This window comes from Microcaecilia unicolor, chromosome 4 (assembly GCF_901765095.1).
Source record: "Microcaecilia unicolor chromosome 4, aMicUni1.1, whole genome shotgun sequence".
In the NCBI taxonomy this organism is placed as follows: domain Eukaryota; kingdom Metazoa; phylum Chordata; class Amphibia; order Gymnophiona; family Siphonopidae; genus Microcaecilia; species Microcaecilia unicolor.
This window is the reverse complement of record NC_044034.1, coordinates 195,216,295-195,236,383: the sequence shown is the minus strand read 5'-3', so window position 1 is coordinate 195,236,383 and position 20,089 is coordinate 195,216,295. Positions and strand designations below refer to the sequence as shown.

The window sequence follows — 20,089 nt, the reverse complement described above, 5'->3', positions numbered from 1 at the left end:
TAAGAAGGCTAGGGCTTTTCAGCTTGGAGAAGAGATGGCTGAGGGGAGACATGATAGAGGTATATAAAATGTGGAGTGGAACAGGTAGATGTGAAGTGTCTGTTCATGCTTTCCAAAAATACTAGGACTAGGGAGCATGTGATGAAACTACAGTGTAGTAAATTTAAAACAAATCGGAGAACATTTTTCTTCACCCAACGCGTAATTAAACTCTGGAATTCGTTGCCGTAGAACGTGAAGGCGGTTAGCTTGGCAGAGTTTAAAAAGGGGTTAGACGGTTTCCTAAAGGACAAGTCCATAAACCGCTACTAAATGGACTTGGGAAAAATCCACAATTCCAGGAATAACATGTATAGAATGTTTGTACATTTGGGAAGCTTGCCAGGTGCCCTTGGCCTGGATTGGCCACTGTCCTGGATAGGATGCTGGGCTCGATGGACCCTTGGTCTTTTCCCAGTACTTATGTACCATATAGAGGTATATCAAGACCTGGCAGCGGCAACTTTAAAGAGAAGAGCGGAGTTAAAGCCAATGACAGTCAAGTTGCGAGAGATGGGCTTACGATATAGATGGAGGCATCCATTTGCCCTTGTGTTTTATAAAGATGGAAAGATGCACCAGGTTCGCTCGGTGGCAAAAGCGTGGGAGGTGCTCCCGGAGGGAGACCCATTGGAGACATCAATAGCGGGCGACAAACGAGGACCGATGGGAGCACTGGCCACCCACCCAAAATGGCACAGAATGGGGCGCAAGAGGCTGCAGCGCCAGCAACCAACGGGCCAGCTGACATGAAACTCCTGGAGGCGGATGTATCCAAGCCGGAAAGCGGGTTGAAATGCACAGCATTCCAGCGGACCGAGGCAGAGAAGAAGCAGGAATGAGGACAGTTGTTGCTGGTTGTTGAGTTCGAGAGAGAGAGTTAAACATAAGGGGAGGAATGTAAATTTCCCCCATGGAGTTGTTAATACATTAAGGAAACATGAAGCCTATAGTAAGGGAGGCAGGGGGATGAATGGAGGTCACTTCCTTCCTGGGTAGCACCTACTGATTAAAGTAATGGTGCTTATGTTGAATAGGGGAGGGGGGGGAGGACAGGGGAGGGATGCAACTGCTGGGTATACAGGGGAGTGGCATGTTAGGTGGGCAGTATGTTAGTAGACAAGATGGCTCTTAACTGTGTGACCTTGAACGTGAGAGGCCTTAACACTCCTCAAAAGCGTACTCAGATGTTTAGAGAAATGATACGAATGAAGGCAGATGTAATGTTCATCCAGGAGACGCACTAGAAGCGAGGACATGAATGGCTTGTGGGACACAAGAGATATCCCATAATATATTATGCATCCAATAGAGATGGAAAAAGAAATAAAGGGGTTCTAATAGCGTTTTCCAGTGCGTGCCAGTGGATCATACAGGAAACGATACGAGATCCTGAGGGGAGATATCTAAGTCTAGTAGCATCTTTATATAATGTACAATATACTTTGATATGCGTGTATGCTCCTAATGATGGACAAAGGGGAAAGATAATTCAGAAGAAAGCTAAAGGGCATCTCCTGATAGGATGCGACTTTAACATAGTAACATAGTAGATGATGGCAGAAAAAGACCTGCACAGTCCATCCAGTCTGCCCAACAAGATAACTCATATGTGCCACATTTTGTGTATACCTTACCTTGATTTGTACCTGTCTTTTTCAGGGCACAGACCGTATAAGTCTGCCCAACACTATCCCCGCCTCCCAACCACCAGTCCCGCCTCCCACTACCGGCTCTTGCCACCCAATCTTGGCTAAGCTCCTGAGGATCCATTCCTTCTGAACAGGATTCCTTTATATTATCCCATGCATGTTTGAATTCCGTTACCGTTTTCATCTCCACCACCTCCCGCGGGAGGGCATTCCAAGCATCCACTACTCTCTCTGTGAAAAAATACTTCCTGACATTTTTCTTGAGTCTGCCCCCCTTCAATCTCATTTCATGTCCTCTCGTTCTACCGCCTTCGCATCTGCGGAAAAGGTTCGTTTGTGGATTAATACCTTTCAAATATTTGAACGACTGTATCATATCACCCCTGTTTCTCCTTTCCTCCAGAGTATACATGTTCAGGTCAGCAAGTCTCTCCTCATACGTCTTGTAACGCAAATCCCATACCACTCTTGTAGCTTTTCTTTGCACCGCTTCTATTCTTTTTAGATCCTTAGCAAGATACGGCCTCCAAAACTAAACACAATACTCCAGGTGGGGCCTCACCAACGACTTATACAGGGGCATCAACACCCCCTTTCTTCTGCTGGTCATACCTCTCTCTATACAGCCTAACAACCTTCTAGCTACGGCCACTGCCTTGCCACACTGTTTCGTCGCCTTCAAATTCTCAGATACTATCACCCCAAGATCCCTCTCCCCGTCCGTACCTATCAGACTCTCCCCGCCTAACACATACGTCTCCCGTCCCTAAGTGCATCACTTTGCATTTCTTCGCATTGAATTTTAATTGCCAAACCTTAGACCATTCTTCTAGCTTCCTTAGATCCTTTTTCATGTTTTCCACTCCCTCCGGGGTGTCCACTCTGTTACAGATCTTAGTATCATCCGCAAATAGGCAAACTTTACCTTCTAACCCTTCGGCAATGTCACTCACAAACATATTGAACAGAATCGGCCCCAGCACCGATCCCTGAGGCACTCCACTACTCACCTTTCCCTCCTCCAAGTGAATTCCATTCACCACCACCTTCTGGCGTCTGTCCGTCAACCAGTTCCTAATCCAGTTCACCACTTCAGGTCCTATCTTCAGCCCATGCAGTTTATTTAATAGCCTCCTGTGGGGAACCGTGTCAAAAGCTTTGTTGAAATCTAAGTAGATTACGTCTATAGCTTGTCCCTGATTCGATTCTCCGGTCACCCAATCAAAGAATTCAATGAGATTCGCTTGACACGATTTCCCTTTAGTAAAACCATGTTGTCTCGGATCTTGCAACTTATTGGCTTCCAGGAAATTCACTATCCTTTCCTTCAGCATCGCTTCCATTACTTTTCCAATAACCGAAGTGAGGCTTACCGGCCTGTAGTTTCCAACTTCTTCCCTATCACCACTTTTGTGAAGAGGGACCACATCCGCCGTTCTCCAATCCCTCGGAACCTCTCCCATCTGCAAGGATTTATTAAACAAATCTTTAAGAGGACCCGCCAGAACCTCTCTGAGCTCCCTCAATATCCTGGGGTGGATCCCGTCCGGTCCCATGGCTTTGTCCACCTTTAGCTTTCCAAGTTGTTCATACACACTCTCTTCCGTGAACGGTACTCTATCCACTCCATTCTCATTTGTACTTTTTCCAGTCCATAGCGGTCCTTCTCCAGGATTTTCTTCTGTGAAAACAGAACAAAAGTATCTATTTAGCAAATTTGCTTTTTCTTCATCACTATCTACATAGCGGTTTGCAGTATCTTTTAGTCTCACAATTCCCTTTTTAGTCATTCTCCTTTCACTAATATACCTGAAGAAATTTTTGTCACCCCTCCTTACATTTCTAGCCATTTGTTCTTCCGCTTGCGCTTTCGCCAGACGTGTCTCTCTCTTGGCTTCTTTCAGATTCATCTCGTATTCCTCCCCGTGTTCCTCTTCTTGAGTTTTTCTGTATTTCAGGAATGCCAACTCTTTAGCCTTTATTTTCTCAGCCACTTGCTTGGAGAACCATATTGGTTTCCTTTTTCTCTTGCTTTTATTTACTTTCCTTACATAAAGGTTTCTGGCCCTATTTATAGCTTCTTTCAGCCTGGACCACTGTCCTTCCACTTCTCATACTTCCTCCCAGTCCATCAGCTCCTTCCTCAGGTATTCCCCCATTTTACTAAAGTCAGCACTCTTGAAATCCAGGACTTTGAGTTTTGAGTGGCCGCCCTCCACTACAGCTGTCATATCAAACCAAACCGTTTGATGGTCACTGCTGCGCAGGTGGGCACCCACTCGGACATTTGACACACTATCCCCATTCGTGAGCACCAGATCCAGCATCGCTCCCTACCTCGTGGGTTCTGTCACCATTTGTCTGAGCAAAACACTTTGGAAAGCATCCACAATCTCTCTACTTCTTTCTGATTCTGCCAATGGAACCTTCCAATCTACATCCGGCAGATTGAAATCTCCCAGCAACAGCACCGCTCTCTTCTTTCCTAACTTTTGAATATCCGCGATCAGATCCTTATCTAGTTTCTCCAGTTGTGTTGGGGGTCTGTAGACAACACCCACGTGGACAGAGGTTCTATCATCTCTTTTTAAGGTGATCCATATTGCTTCTTCTTTTCCCCAGGTCCCTGTCATTTCAGTCGCTGTGATATCATTTCTCACATACAGAGCTACTCTTCCATCTATACGACCCTCTCTATCCTTCCTAAATAGATTATAGCCTGGTATGTTTGCATCCCATTCATGGGAACCATTTAGCCACGTCTCTGTGATTGCAACAATGTCTAAATCTGGCTCCACCATCAGGGCTTGAAGGTCATGAACTTTATTGCTTAGACTGCTAGCATTTGTGGTCATCGCTTTCCATCTACATTTCCTGGTATGTGTTTCAACATTAGTGATTTGGGGTTGTCTTACCCCTTTGGGTACCTTCCTATCTTTTTGTTCCACCTTCATTTCTTTTTCTTCTGCATCCGTTCTATTTTCAGGAACATCACAGTGCTGTAATGGAGCAAAAGAATTCTGTAGGGGCAACACTTGTGAGGGCGGATGCTTCTGTGTCACATAACGAAGTCTGCCTGAGCCTACTGTGAACCATCTATTCTTATGTGGTTTTATCCTTTGAGGCAGTGGTGTGAATTTGGTTTGATTCTGTGCAGTATGATTTTGTGTAGTCTTTGAAGCTGCTTTAAGTGCATCTAATTGCTCCTTTAGTTTACTGAGCTCCTGTTTTAAACTAGCGAGCTGATGACATATAGGACAAGCCTTTAGTCTCCAGATGATTGGCCTTGAAACTAAAGCACCACAATTATTACAGAGAATAAGAGTCATCCTGATTTATTGGAATGGGTATGAATAGGTATGCTATGATGGGATGACAGTTACTGTCATCCCTTGATTATTGGGACTCAAGTTTATCTGGGTTGCATGACGAGGCTACTGAAAAGGTTTCAAACCGTGCAAAATACGGCAATTCAACTAATGTCTGGGCTACCTAAATTTGAGAGTGTTTCCCCATTTTACATTAAACCTTGCTAGTTATGAACTGAAGCTACAGCGCTTTTTAAATTAGCCTGTTTTCTTTTTAAAACATTACAAGGCTCGGTTCCTACATATTTCCTCATCCACTTTTTACTTTGCAGCCCCTTTTAGAACTAGGGGATGTGACAGCACTAATTTGTTCACCTTTCCTTCTGCTAAGGGTAAAAAGAGACTAGTGCTCTTTGAAAAATCTTTTGCTATTCAAGCCACTAGACTATGGAAGGATATTGGTGGAATGTTTTCCTTTTCACAATCATACGTTTTATTTGGAAAGAAAATCAAAATTTTCTTATTTAAGAAATATGTATTTTAAGCAGGCTTTGTTACTTTTTTTAAGTGGTTTATGTCATTCCCAGAGTTTTGTTCTGGTCTCTTTTTTTTGACGTCTGTAATCCGCTTAGAACTGAAAGATGGTAGTGGGATATAATTCCAGATGAAATGTAATGGCACACTTCTGAAGTCAATCATACTGGGGGGGGGAGGGACAGGGGCGGGGGCGGGGTTTCCAAGTGATGTCAGACACTGGCTTGCATCCGATTGCCCGGACTTCCAGTCCCAGCTCAACTGTTTCTGGGACCAGAAGTTCGGGCCCAAGCAGATGCAAGCCAGGTCTGACATTGCTTGTAGAGGGGGAGAAGCAGAGATATGGAAAATACGTTTTTTTAATTATTTTAAATACTTTCTCAACTTGTACTTCGTTACTAAGTACAAAAGTACAGCTTATTTGTAATGAGTTACAAGTAAAAGCATGGCAAAAAAAATGTAACTCATTACAAGTACTGTCAATTGTACTTAAGTAGTGTAACAAAGTACAAGTACTTTGTTACTACCCAACTCTGTAAATGATAAATATTATAACGTAAGTTAAAACTGAATGGATAGAGTGGAACAGGAGAGCAGGAAAATTCATCTTCCAAGTCCCTGCAGTACCCAGGGCTGAACTCACTCCATATTGCAAATTAAGGACAATCTGATGGTCACGAGATCTCAGTGAACTGTGAACTTTATTTATTTATTTATTTGCTGCATTTGTATCCCACATTTTCCCACCTATTTGCAGGCTCAATGTGGCTTACATTGTTCCGTCATGGCGATCGCCATTCCGGAGTGAGAGATACAAGTGGTATTACATTAAAGATCATGATTGACATAGTAGATTAAGCAGTCAAGTATGAAGAGTTCATATTCAGAATAAGAGATAGAGTAGTATTGCGTTAAAGTTCATTCGTGGTAGAGTAGGCTTTGGTAGTTGAGTATAGAGAGTTAGATTTTATTTAGTTCAGGCTTGAGTTGTCTGGTAATTAGGATGGATCGTTGCGGTATGCCTTGTTGAACGGGCAAGGTCTTCAGTGATTTCCGAAAGTTGGTTAGGTTGCGCATTTTTTTCACGGTGAGTGGTAGTGCATTCCATAACTGCGTGCTTATGTAGGAAAAGCTGGATGCATATCTTAATTTGTATTTTAGTCCTTTGCAGCTGGGGAAACGAAGATTCAGGAATGTGCGTGCTGATCTTTTAGTGTTCCTGGGTGGTAAGTCTATGAGGTCTGACATGTAGACTGGGGCCTCTCCGTAAATGATTTTATGAACCAGGGTGCAGATTTTGAACATAATACATTCTTTAAGTGGGAGCCAGTGTAGTTTTTCTCTTAGGGGTTTGGCACTTTCGTATTTTGTTTTACCAAATATGAGTCTGGGTGCAGTGTTTTGGGCTGTTTCAAGCTTCTTGATTATTTGTTCTTTACATCCAGCATAAAGTGCATTGCAGTAGTCTAGGTGACTTAGCACCATTGATTGTACAAGGCTGCGAAATATTTCCCTTGGGAAGAAAGGTTTTACTTTTTTGAGTTTGCACATTGATTGGAACATTTTCTTTGTTGTATTTTTTACATGGCTTTCAAGTGTGAGATTTCGGTCAATTGTAACTCCAAGTATTTTCAGGCTATCTGAAACAGGAAGGGTATAATTTGGTGTGTTAATAGTGGTGGGTTTGCTCGTGTTATGCTGTGATGAAAGGACGAGACATTGTACTTTTTCTGCGTTAAGTTTTAAATGAAATGCATCCGCCCATGAGTTCATGAGTTCAACTTAAGGAAAGAAAGTCAAAAACATGTCTGATAGACCAGCTTTCAAGTGGACAAACGAGGTCGCGTCAGATCAAAGTACGAGTCATGACTCAGAAAGAAGTATGCCACAAGCCCAGTCAGAGTTCTAAGCAGGCAGGCTGCACACTGGATTTTTATTTTATTATTATTATTATTAGCATCATATTAGACCCAGAAGTGGATAACTCGGGAGGTACAGTGGGCTATGCTCAGAAAAATAGAAGGGCTCTGAGAAGTTGGATGGCACGGAAAGGTCTAGTGGATGTTTGGAGAGAGCTGCATGGGACTGAGAGAGACTATACGTATTATTCGCCCAAATATAAAACCTACTCGAGAATCGACTATTGTCTGGGTGATGGAGCCATAAGGGGTAAAATAATGCAGTCGGAGATTGAGCCCTGTTCCTGGACAGATCATTGTATGGTGATTTTGGTATTAGCTATAAGGGGAGAACAGAGGGGGCGCAGAAATTGGCGTATGAATGAAGCTATATTATTGGATCCCCAAAATGCGCGAGAGATTGAAAAATGCATAGAAGAATATATCAAGATTAATGATACAGGGGAGGTCCAACCTGCGAGTGTATGAGAGAGAGGCCAATTAATTGCCTTGCAGGCACACTTAAATAAGGAAAAAAAGGATAAGGAAACTAAATTAAGACGGCATCCGGAAAGGCTGGAAAGAGACCAAAAGGCTGATCCCACCAACAGTAAAAAGGAGAGGGAACTACAACAGATAAGAGGGCAACTCAATAAAATGCAGCTGGCTGAGATAGCAATTCAGTTACAGTCAGTGCAACAAGAGCATTTCGAATCTGGCAATAAAGCCAGCAGGCTGTTGGCTCACAAACTTAAAAAACGAGAACAGCGTAATTTTATAGCTGCAATAAAAAACAGGGGGAGATATGCTTACTAAAACTGAGAATATACAAGAAGCTTTTTGGGAATTCTATAGTCAATTATATAAGGGGGAGCAGGCAGCCACGAGGGAGGAACTGGAGAGGTATGTGGAAGGGATAGAACTACAGAGGGTATCGGAGGATGAAAGAGAAAGAATTTCAGCAACAACAACATTAGAAGAGGCAATAACCGATCTTCCTAACCATAAGGCCCCAGGGCCGGATGGATTTCCAGTGAGATTCTATAAGATGTACAGGAAGTGGCTGGCCCCTTTGTTGCTGAAAGTGATCACCTCCTTTGACGAAGCGAGTGAGATACCCTATTCCTGGAGGCTATTCCCTATTCCTGGAACCAGGGAAAGACCCGCAGCAATGTGGTTCGTATAGGCCAATATCGCTTTTAAATACAGACTACAAGATCTTTACTAAAATATTGGCGCGTAGGCTGAGGGGGGTGATGCCACACTTGATACATAATGATCAGACTGGGTTTATAGAGGGCCGCCAAGGTTACGATAATATTAGATGCCTGATGCATGTGATACAACAGGTAGAGGAAGAGACGGACCCAGTACTCCTGCTCTCAGTAGATGCAGAGAAGGCCTTTGACTGGGTAGATTGGACCTTTCTGCTGTCACTAGTGAAAAGGGTGGAAATGGGGGATAGATTTTACAAATGGATCCAACTCCTGTATGCTGAGCCCATGGCAACCCTAAAAATCAATGGTATGCAGTCTAGACCGGTACGGCTCTATAGAGGTATGAGGCAGGGATGTGCTCTCTCCCCCCTGTTATTTGCACTGACTATAGAACTCCTAGCCCGGAAAATTAGAGAACATAAAGGAATTAAGGGCGTGATTAGGGGCAAACGAGAACATAAAATTATGCTCTTCGCTGACGATATTCTATTGACTCTCTCACACCTAAGCCAATCGTTGCAAGGGGTGATGGAGGTGATAACACAATATGGGCAGATGTCAGGATTTAAAATTAATCTAGCAAAATCGGAAATTCTCAATTTGACAGTATCCCAAACAGAGGTTCAGGAGATAAAAGGGAAAATTAGGTTCTTACCGTGATAATTTTCTTTCCTTTAGTCATATCAGATGCAGCCATTACAGATGGGTTGTGTCCATCAACCAGCAAAGGGAGATAGAGAACACACTTTTTCAGTGCCTCATACCAGCTTGCTCCACTGCCTCTCTTCAGTATTTGAAGCTTCCAAAGCAGTATAGCAAACCGCTATGGGAATAACATGAGCTTTCCTCACAGCGAACGATGGCCCTACAACAAAGGGCATTAACTCACAATGGAGGGAATGAAACAGCCTCCCAGAGGGCATAAACTCATCCTCCACTGAGACATAACTGGAGGGAATAAACTCATCCTCCAAAACATGAAACTGGAGGGAATTAAGTCATCCTCCTTTAATTGAACAAGAATCCTGAAGACTGTTTTCCGACTTTCTCCCAAGGATGGAATCTCCAGGAAACATGAACAGAACCTGAAATAGATTTACAGCAGATAGCAATCAGACAGGGAGGGATCATGGCTGCATCTGCTATGACTAAAGGAAAGAAAATGATCATGGTAAGAACCTAATTTTCCCTTCCTTGTCATCAAGCAGATGCAGCCATTACAGATGGGATGTATCAAAGCAATCCATAGATAGGGTGGGAACAAGCCACACCACGCGCCAGCACTTACGCTCCAAAATGTGTGTCCCTCCTGGCAGCCACATCCAGCCTGTAATGTCGGGCAAAAGAGCTTAGAAGCCCATGTTGCTGCACTACAAATCTCTTGAAGAGAGAGTGCTCCAGTTTCAGCCCAAGAAGAGGAAATTCCTCTAGTGGAATGCGCCTTAAAGGCATCAGGCGGAGGCCGGCCGGCAAGCAAATAAGCTGAAAAGATAGATTCTTTGAGCCAGCGGGCAATAGTGGCTTTAGATGCAAGAGACCCTCTGCGAGGACCTGATAGCAAAACAAACAGATGATCAGAGGTCCTGAAAGAGAGTTAGTAACTCGCAGATACTGCAGCAGAGTCCTGCGCACGTCCAACAGGTGCAAATGCCCAAAAGATTCTGGAAAATCCTCCTTGACAAAGGAGGGCAAGAAAATAGGTTGGTTTAGGTGAAACGCTGAAACCACCTTAGGCAAGAAGGAAGGCACGGTCCGAACCGTGACCCCGGACTCTGAAAATTGCAGAAAATGGTCTCTACAGGACAGCACCTGGAGCTCTGACAACCGTCTCGCCGAAGTAATGGCCACGAAAAAGATGGCCTTCAGTGTCAAATCTGAACCACGCCGAAGCGGTTCAAAGGGCGCACCCTGAAGGGATATCAGCATTAGCCCCAGGTTCCAAGCTGGACAAGGTGCACGCACGGGAGGACGGAGCCAAAGCACCTCTCTAAGAAACAGTGCCACATCTGGATGAGCAGCTAAAGACACGCCTTCAACCTTGCCACGCAGGGAGGCCAACGCTGCCACTTGCACCCGCAGGGAATTATAGGCCAAGCCTTTTTGTACACCATCCTGCAAAAAGTCCAGAATCGGCGAGACAGGAGCCCGCAGGGGTGTGATCTCTTTGAAGCACACCAGACTTCAAACTGGTGCCAAATCCTGGCATAAGCCACTGAAGTGGAACGCTTGCGGGCTTGCAGGAGAGTGGTAATTACTTTATTGGAATAGCCTTTGTCTCTCAATTGCGCCCTCTCAATCGCCAGGCCATAAGACCAAATCAGCCGGCGTCCTCCATGGTCACCGGACCCTGTGACAACAGGTTCGGAACCAGAGGTAACTGAAGGGGATCCTCTACGAGCATCTGTCGGAGGTCCGCATACCAAGGCCTCCTGGGCGACGAGAACCACTTCTCCTGGATGCAGCCGAATCCGCAATCGAGAGGGCTTGTAAGGCACCTGAAATAAGCGCTGGCAGCTCATCATGGTGGAAAATCCTCACCGCGGAGGGATCGTCCAGATCCTGAGTCACTTCTGCACCAGACTCTGGCTCCTCAGACTATGAAGGCCTGCCAGAGTCCTCCGAATCCTCGCAGCCCGACCACGGGGGGGGGGGAAATGGAGGTACAGCACTCTCTGAAGGGGAAAGAGCCGTTCTGCGCTTCATATTCTGCCAATTATCAGGGAATAACGCCTCAGAGGGCATACTCAGGCTAGAATCCACCAGGGGGGGGGGGCATTAGAAGAGGCCCCTGCAGGGCTTTGTGGGAGAGCTCTTTTAAGCATGTATGCTTTATGCATTAATAAGGCAAAATCAGGGGAGAAACACTCACCCTGGGCACCCGGATCTCTGCCGGGGCTAGTAGCTCTCATATCAGCCTCGCTCCGAGGTCTCCCCCCCCCCCCCCGGGCTCAGGACTCTCCATCTCAGCGGAGGTCGCACCATGTGGTAAATTCAAAATGGCATCCGCTGCCAGCTCAGAGCACGAAGAATCGTCGCTCGCCATGCTCGGGCCGGCTCTAACGTCTGTACAGCACGATTTACAGAGCCCCGCTGCTGATCTGCGCTTGCCACACTTGGAACAGCGCTTTACTGTCTCCACAGCCATCGCCGAAAACGGTGGTAAAATTCAAAATGGCGGTTCGCGCCAAATCGCTTCGATCGCGGGCCCACCCCGGAGGAGTCAGAAAGCACTCTTACCTCACTGGACCGAGTATCACAGCTCCGGTCCCACAGAAAAAGGCAAGGAAAAACCTCTGTTCCTTTTTTTTTTTTTTTTTAATGCTGTGAGGAAAGCAGAGGTAAATAGAACTCCGGAGGCTCAGGTGAGTGGGAAAGGCAGGGAAAGGGCGAACCTATGTGCCTGCATCCACTGTTGGTGGGGAAGGACAGGGAAAGCTAAGCAATGTGTCCACATCCACGGAGGTATGGGTAAGGCAGGGAAAGGGCGAACCTATGTGCCTTTAAAGTGAAGCTGCTATAGCCTCCAACACCCCTGCTAACAACTGGCAAAAACACAGAAGCAACCTCCAGGCAGATTTTAGATGGAGCTCGGAGAAGCTGCAGCCACTCTGCTAGGGGAGATAGAGAATACTGAAGAGAGGCAGTGGAGCAAGCTGGTATGAGGCACTGAAAAAGTGTGCTCTCTATCTCCCTCTGCTGGTTGATGGGCACAACCCATCTGTAATGGCTGCATCTGTATGATGACAAGCAGATTTGTGTGGGCCCCAAAATCTATCAAATATTTGGGGGTTCAGATTACCCCTAAGATGGAGAAGTTATATCAGGCTAACTACCCAAGCAAAGTTAAAGAGCGTTTCATAGAATTGGACAGATGGGAGGGATTAAAGGTGTCATGGACAGGTAGAATCAACGCGATAAAAATGATAATATTACCCAAATTGTTGTACCTTTTTGCGGCCCTCCCGGTGCCGATTCCACGATCCTTTTTCCAACATCTCGACCGGAGAGTGTTTGCATATATTTGGAAAAAGAGGCCGACGAGGGTCCCTAGGGGGGCTATGCATCAGTCACCAGCGATGGGTGGTATGGGGGTCCCTGATTTTTACCTATACTACCAAGCGGCCCAACTAAAAGTTTTGGCTGACTGGTCGCCGAGTAGCACCAAGAAATGGCATGGATGGGCTCCCGTTTTCTAGGAAATATATTGTGGAAGCCGAAAGCAACAGTTATGGCGGAGACACGGAAGCTCCCGATGGGGATGAATCATCTACTTAATACATGGCTCCAAATAAGAACAAAAGTTTTTCCTGAACGACAATACTATTTGCAAATAGCCATTTGTGGTGCCCCGGGCTTCCCACTGGGAGAGGAGGAAATAGACTTACCAGGTATGGGCCAACAAGGGATTATATATGCTGGGACAGTTGTGGGAAGATGGGGAGGTAAAGGGTTTTGAGGCAGTGAAAGAGGAATATGATCTGGAGGATAAAGACCTTGTTTATTATCATTGTTTAAGGAATTTCATTCAGAGGACAAGAGAGGAGCTAGAGTTGGCCGAGACAGGACTAGAGAGGGCAATGAGAGGAGGAGGGGGAAAGGGGTGTATAACACAACTATATAAGGCACTATTGCTCCTGACCTCAACCACAAGGTTACTATACAGATAGATGGGAAAAAGCACTACATAAAAATTTCTCGGCGGGATGGTGGGCTAGCAGTTTTAGGTTTTTAGTGAAATCTTCAATCACCCAGCCATTGGTGGAAAACGGATATAAAGATCCTATATTGGTGGTATTATACACCAGAAAGGCTCCATAGGATATACACGAATGTCTCAGGAGACTGCTGGAGAGAGTGTGGGGAAAGAGGGACATTCGTGCACGTTTGGCGGGAGTGCCCCAAGGTGCAAACATTTTGGGAAAAGATTGTGGAGGTGGTCAATGAGTTGGGAAAGGGAGGATATACACGACAGATAGAATATTGCTTACTTCATGCACAACCTAAAGAGAGTAGGGTGCAGGAACATAAATTAGCGATTCAAATTTTTGCTGCGGCCAAAATTCAACTGGCCCAAGCATGGAAAAAAGCGGAGATGCCCTCTATGCAAAGAGTAGGATATAAAGTTCAATATATCTATCAGATGTCTAAACTGACTACGATGAGGAAAGGTCTGATTCAAGTGTTCCAGAAAATCTGGGAGCCATATGAATGGAAAGGGGAGCTAATATGGTTGCCACCAGGGGATGGAGGGGAAGGAGGAAGGTGGGATGGGATGGAAAGAGTAGAGGGGTAGTAAGAGGGCATATGTGAACTGGTTGTAATGTAATGTAATAATATGCACAGTTATTGTATTTGAGGTTTCTTAGACCGTGAGGTCAAAGATGTTCACAATTTATTTAAACAATTAATAAAGAAATTACTAAAAAAAAACAATTTCAACTTATACACCTTCTTAGTAGTAAAGTTTCATGCACAGTCCACTATACAAATTCTTACAAGTGCTGCTTCAATGAAAAAAATGTGAAAGCCTACAAAGCAGCTCATTAAAATAATGCAGTTTTTCATTAAAGAAAAAAGAAAAGATAATTAAGCTTCATCACTGATGTGTAGTTATCCTTTTTTGCCAGCTGCTTCAAAGTGTATTTTCATGCAAAGAAAATTTATATGGAAGTTTCACAGATTAGTACTAGAAAGTTGCACGGGGACAGAAATCTTACCCTTCCAAACCGGAATCTTACCCATCCACAACCCGTCCCCACAAAAATGTAATGGTGCATAAAATAACATTCCAGTCAGCTCTCTCAGTCTCTCTCTGGGTTCGAGCCGCAGCACTGCAGGCAAGGAAGGAACAGAAGTTGGAACTTGGAACATTCTGGTGCGCCCATTTAAGACTTATCTCTGATTCACTGGCACTGTCTGCTGAGAGGTCGCCACATGCATGCGCCAGTAGGTCAGATGACATCTGATGCTTATGCCAGAGCTGAGGTCTGTGCATCAGCCCGGGAGCAGAGAGGATTAATAGTAACATAGTAAGTGACAGCAGATAAAAACCTGAACAGTCCAGTCTGTCCAGTAGTCACGCTCATTATCAATTCATAATTAAATTAACAATTAACATATTATTATATACTTGATTATGATCTTTCTTTGGCATTTCTGCGACACAGACCATAGAAGTCCACCCAGCCCTATCCTTATGTTCCAACTGCTGGAGTTGTTGTTGAAGCCCACTCCAGCCTATTTGTTACATTTGTATCCCACATTTTCCCACCTATTTAACATAGTAGATGACGGCAGAAAAAGAACTGCACGGTCCATCTAGTCTGCCTAACAATTTAAACTCATATGTGCTACTTTATGTGTATACCTGACCTTGATTTGTTTCTGCCATTTTTAGGGCACAGACCACAGAAGTCTGCCCAGAACAAGGCCCACCCCCAACCACCAGCCCCGCCTCCCCCCCACCGGCTCTGCCACCCAATCTCGGCATAGTAACACAGTGAAACGTTTTAGGGAGTGCATTCTACAGTATAGGGTCTACTCTGGAGAAGGCTTGTTGGCAGGTGTCACATCTCAAGCTGTCCTTTGGAGAGGGATACTCCTTGGGAGGACCTTAGTGACCTTGGAAGTGTGTAGAGAGAGATCTTATTATTCAGGTATGTATTATACCTTGTCATCAGAAATGTTTTAGAGATTTAAAGAAACTTCTATCAAAAGCTTCCAAAGTCACAGAGGAAAATTATAAGATACTTTGATAATTAAGGTTAAGATTTAAAATCTGTCAAGTTCTGAAAGACTTTTTGCTCTTTGAAAATTTGTTTGCACAGAATGTGCCATTCTATGAAAGTCAGTATAAAATATTTAACCCTGGTGCAGATAAAGGACAGGCTAGAAGAGCTTTTTTTTTTTTTTTTTTTTTAATAGATCAAATTTGTATTAACTGAACTATCAAGACTGACAGCTATCTTTCTTCGAGAGGTAGATCAATATACCTCAGCAGTATGTAAGGATAAGACCCCTGCCAATATAACTAGTGCATTACAGATGCTGTCCATACTATGCCTGTGAAGCTGCCTTTCCAGATCACAGATACAGTACTTCATGCTCAAAGAAAGCAAATGCCTTGGATTTATTTGTAGACTCAATGTGGCTTACATAGTACCGGAGCAGCGTTTGCAGACTCCGGTGTAAACAAATACAAAGTGATGATTGTGGTAAGATAAAGTTCATGTGGCACAGCCACATTAGGGAAGCATACAACGGAAGTGTTGTGTTATGTCATTTACATATTTTAGTATTAGTGTGTTGTAGAAATCGGCATTTATGTTGGGTTAGTAGGGTATGCCTTTTTAAACAGGTTAGTGTTTAGTGGTCGTACGTAGTTTTCAAGGCTTTTGGAATGCGTTCCACAGTTGTGTACTTATGTAGGAGAAATTGGATGCACAGGTAGATTTGTATTTGAGTCCTTTGCAGCTTGGGTAGTGCAGATTTAGGTACGTTCATGTTGATCCGGATGTGTTTTTAGTTGGTAGGTCGATCAGGTCTGTCATGTATCCTGGGGCTTCGCCGTAGGGGTCATTCCATGCAAAGTGGTCTAAAATTTTAAAAAGTTCCCACCATCATGTTCTCCAATTTTGTTCAAATTTTATCTGTTGCACAAGTCAGGTGTTAAACAAAGAGGGGCATAATCGAACGAAAACGTCTATCTCCATGGGCGTTTATCTCCGAGAACGGGTCCGTGAAGGGGCGGACCGAACCATATTTTCAAAAAAAATAGACGTCCATGTTTTATTCGACAATTTGTGAGCTGGGCGTTTTTGTTTTTCAGTGATAATGGAAAATGAAAGCACCCAGCTCAAAAACGAATAAATCCAAGGCATTTGTTCGTGGGAGGGGCCAGGATTCGTAGTGCACTGGTCCCCCTCACATGCCAGGACACCAACCGGGCACCCTAGGGGGCACTTTTACAAAAACAAAAAAAAGGTTAAAGAGCTCCCAGGTGCATAGCACCCTTCCCTTGTGTGTTGAGCCCCCCAAATCCCCCTGCCCACAAGTCTTCACCATTACTATAGCCCTAAGGGGTGAAGGGGGGCACCTACATGTGGGTACAGTGGGTTTGGGGGGGGTTGGGCGACTAAGCATTAAGCAGCACAATTGTAACAGGTAGGGGGGGGGGATGGGCCTGGGTCCACCTGCCTGAAGTCCACTGCACCCCCTAACAACTGCTCCAAGGACCTGCATACTGCTGCCAGGGAGGTGGGTATGACATTTGAGGGTGAAAATAAAAAGTTGTGAAACATCATTTTTTGTGGTGGGAGGGGGTTAGTGACCACTGGGGGAGTCAGAGGAGGTCATCCCCGATTCCCTCTGGGGGTAATCTGGTCATTTAGGGCACTTTTTGGGGCCTTATTCGTGAAAAAACAGGGTCCAGGAAAAGTGCCCTAAATTCTAGCTACAAACGCATACTTTTTTTCCATTATTGGCGAAAGGCGCCCATCTCTGTTCGGGTGATAACCATGCCCCAGCCTCCGACACGCCCCCATCAACTTTGTACGCTTCTGCGATGGAGTGCAGTTGAAAACGTCCAAGTTCGGCTTTCGATTATACTGCGTTATTCGTTTTTGTGAGATAAACGTCCATCTCCCGATTTAGGTTGTAACTTGGGCGTTTTTCTCGTTCGATTATGAGCAGGAAAGTTTCCCAAACTTTGAGGTCTCTAACTGCAATAGTTGCAGATCTAGACCCCCTTTTCTGAAAGGTTGTCAGTCCATGAGTGCGCAACAATTTACCAAAATGCCATTTCTGGGGTCTAATAAAAAATTCAAATCCTGTACAGTTTTTGATGCTAATTCCGATGAAATACATTTTAACATTATGGATGCAAAATCCAGTCAAACAAGTTGACTCAAAGTGTGCATCAAAATTGGTCGCGACTCATCGGAACATATTTGGACCAATATTCAGACCGTAACAACTTCCATGCAAACAAAGATACGGACTTGAAATTTTGAACAAGCATTATGCTTATGCTGGACATAATACTGCCAGATTTGCAACTAACCAGCATATATTACCGCCCTGCAGGATCTCTTCAAAGTTGGCACTGTCAGCGCAAATGGTAAAATGTACCAAAGTTCAAAGCCAATTATTAAAAAAGAGTCTGCCTGAATCAGCTTGTGAACAGTATCATCTGAAAGAGAAAATTGTGCTCTACAACACTGATATGTTTTTGTTTTGCAATGCCACCATTAAGTAGCCATTTACTCAGGTCAAAATATGTTATTTTTATTTTTGTTACATTTGTACCCCGCGCTTTCCCCACTCGTGGCAGGCTCAATGCGGCTCCTTGGAGGTGGTACAGTATAAACATTTATCTTCTCTTTTAGTTAGCTTTGATGCAGAGAAAGCTTTTGACCTGGTGAGATGGCCCTATTTGTTTGACACTCTGCAGAAATATGGTTTTCAAGGATTTTTTCTGGATGCGCTTCGGGTCTTATATTTTGAACCTTTGGCGTTTTATTTTGTGTGCACGATGTATTGCGTTGGTCCATGATGGCTGAGCCATTACTGGTTATCACATTGAAATCAGCATCCTCATCGCCATAGGGGCCACGCCCAATAGCCATGCAGTAACAGCCACGGGTGGGTATCTTTACTGCAGGATCCCAAGCCTGATTGTGGGTTTCTTTACTGTAGGATCTCAAGCCTGCCTTCTTCAGTTACTTCACTGCAGGTTCCCAAGCCTGCCTTCTTCAGTTACTTTATCATTCTGAAAGCATCATTGATCTACAAGAGAATGGTTTGAGGGAAACTATATTGCTGACCAGATGATGTCACTGATGGAGCTGGAATAACAGCAATGATAAGTTGTTCTGGGATCCAGCAAGTAATCGCGCCTTACCAGCCAATAAAATGAAGTAGCGGGACCATGAGGATGCATAAAGCTTATGAAAGCATCTTTCTGTCCAACTGACGTTTCACAAACGTTTCCAATCCACCATAACAGCGCACAATAAGCGATTGGACAATCAACGAATAAAATACGAATGAATAAATAATTATATCAATACTTTTAAGCGACTATTAAGACTCAATTTCCTAGAAATGAAAAATTAGCGCATCAAGCATACTAAATATAACATACTTTGACCTGAGTAAATGGCTACTTAATGGTGGCATTGCAAAACAAAAACATAGTGTTGTAGAGCACAATTTTCTCTTTCAGATGATACTGTTCACAAGCTGATTCAGGCAGACTCTTTTTTTAATAATTGGCTTTGAACTTTGGTACATTTTACCATTTGTGCTGACAGTGCCAACTTTGAAGAGATCCTGCAGGGCGGTTATAGATGCTGGTTAGTTGCAAATCTGGCAGTATTATGTCCAGCACAAGCACAATGCTTGTTCAAAATTTCAATTCCATATCTTTGTTTGCATGGAAGTTGTTGCGGTCTGAATATTGGTCCAAATATGTTCCGATGAGTCGCAACCAATTTTGATGCACACTTTGAGTCAACTTGTTTGACTGGCTTTTGCATCCATCATGTTAAAATGTATTTCACTGGAATTAGCACCAAAAACTGTACAGGATTTGAATTTTTTTAGCCACTTATAAATGTGTTTGGATTTTATTAGACCCCAAAAATGGTATTTTGGTAAATGTTGCGCGCTCATGGACTGACAACCTTTCAGAAAAGGGGGTCTAGATCTGCAACTATTGCAGTTAGAGACCTCAAATTTTGGGAAACTTCGTTTAACACCTGACTCGCGCAACAGATAAAATTTGAACAAAATTGGAGACATGATGGTGGAAAGGTTTAGACCACTTGGCATGGAATGACCCGTAGATAATTTTGTGAACCATAGTGCAGATTTTTAAGGCAATGCTTTCTTTGATTGGGAGCCAGTGTAGTTTTTCGCTTTCAAATCACATTTTACCAAAGATAAGCCTAGCTGCCATGTTTTGAGCGGTCTGAAGTTTCTTTAGTGTTGTAAAGTTGCTGTCTAAGCCCTCTCCAGCCCATCTTAAACCAGACTGTCATATAGGAGACACAGACCATACAAGTTTGCCCAGTATCTGTCCTAGTTTATCACAGCTGGAATCACTATCTAAGGGTCACTCGACACATCCACACACATGCAGCCATTTAAGTTTAGGCTTTTTATAACTTTCATTTTCTAATTTGAGATCCTCTGTGTTCATCCCATACTTTTTGAATTTTGTCACCATATGTCTCTCTACTGCCTACTTAATGGAGGCTTTCCGCATCTGTGCTGTTAAAGCGAGGAGGAAAAAACAGCACTCAAAGAACTTGGTACTCGGTGAGAGGCTGGCACAAGTGCAGCGTACACTTCCGTGGGAACCCCACAGGAATGGCTTCAGTCCCCACAGGAACTCCACAGAAATCCTGCAGATTCCACGGGATTCCCACGAACCCCGG

The 20,089-nt window shown here is 44.2% G+C and overlaps 1 protein-coding gene across 7 annotated transcripts in view; it reads right to left on the bottom strand.

The window, feature by feature from the left end:
• Positions 1–20,089, bottom strand: part of GTF2H1 (general transcription factor IIH subunit 1) — a 1,055,813-nt gene that overhangs the window by 289,622 nt on the left and 746,102 nt on the right. The window lies entirely within an intron of this gene.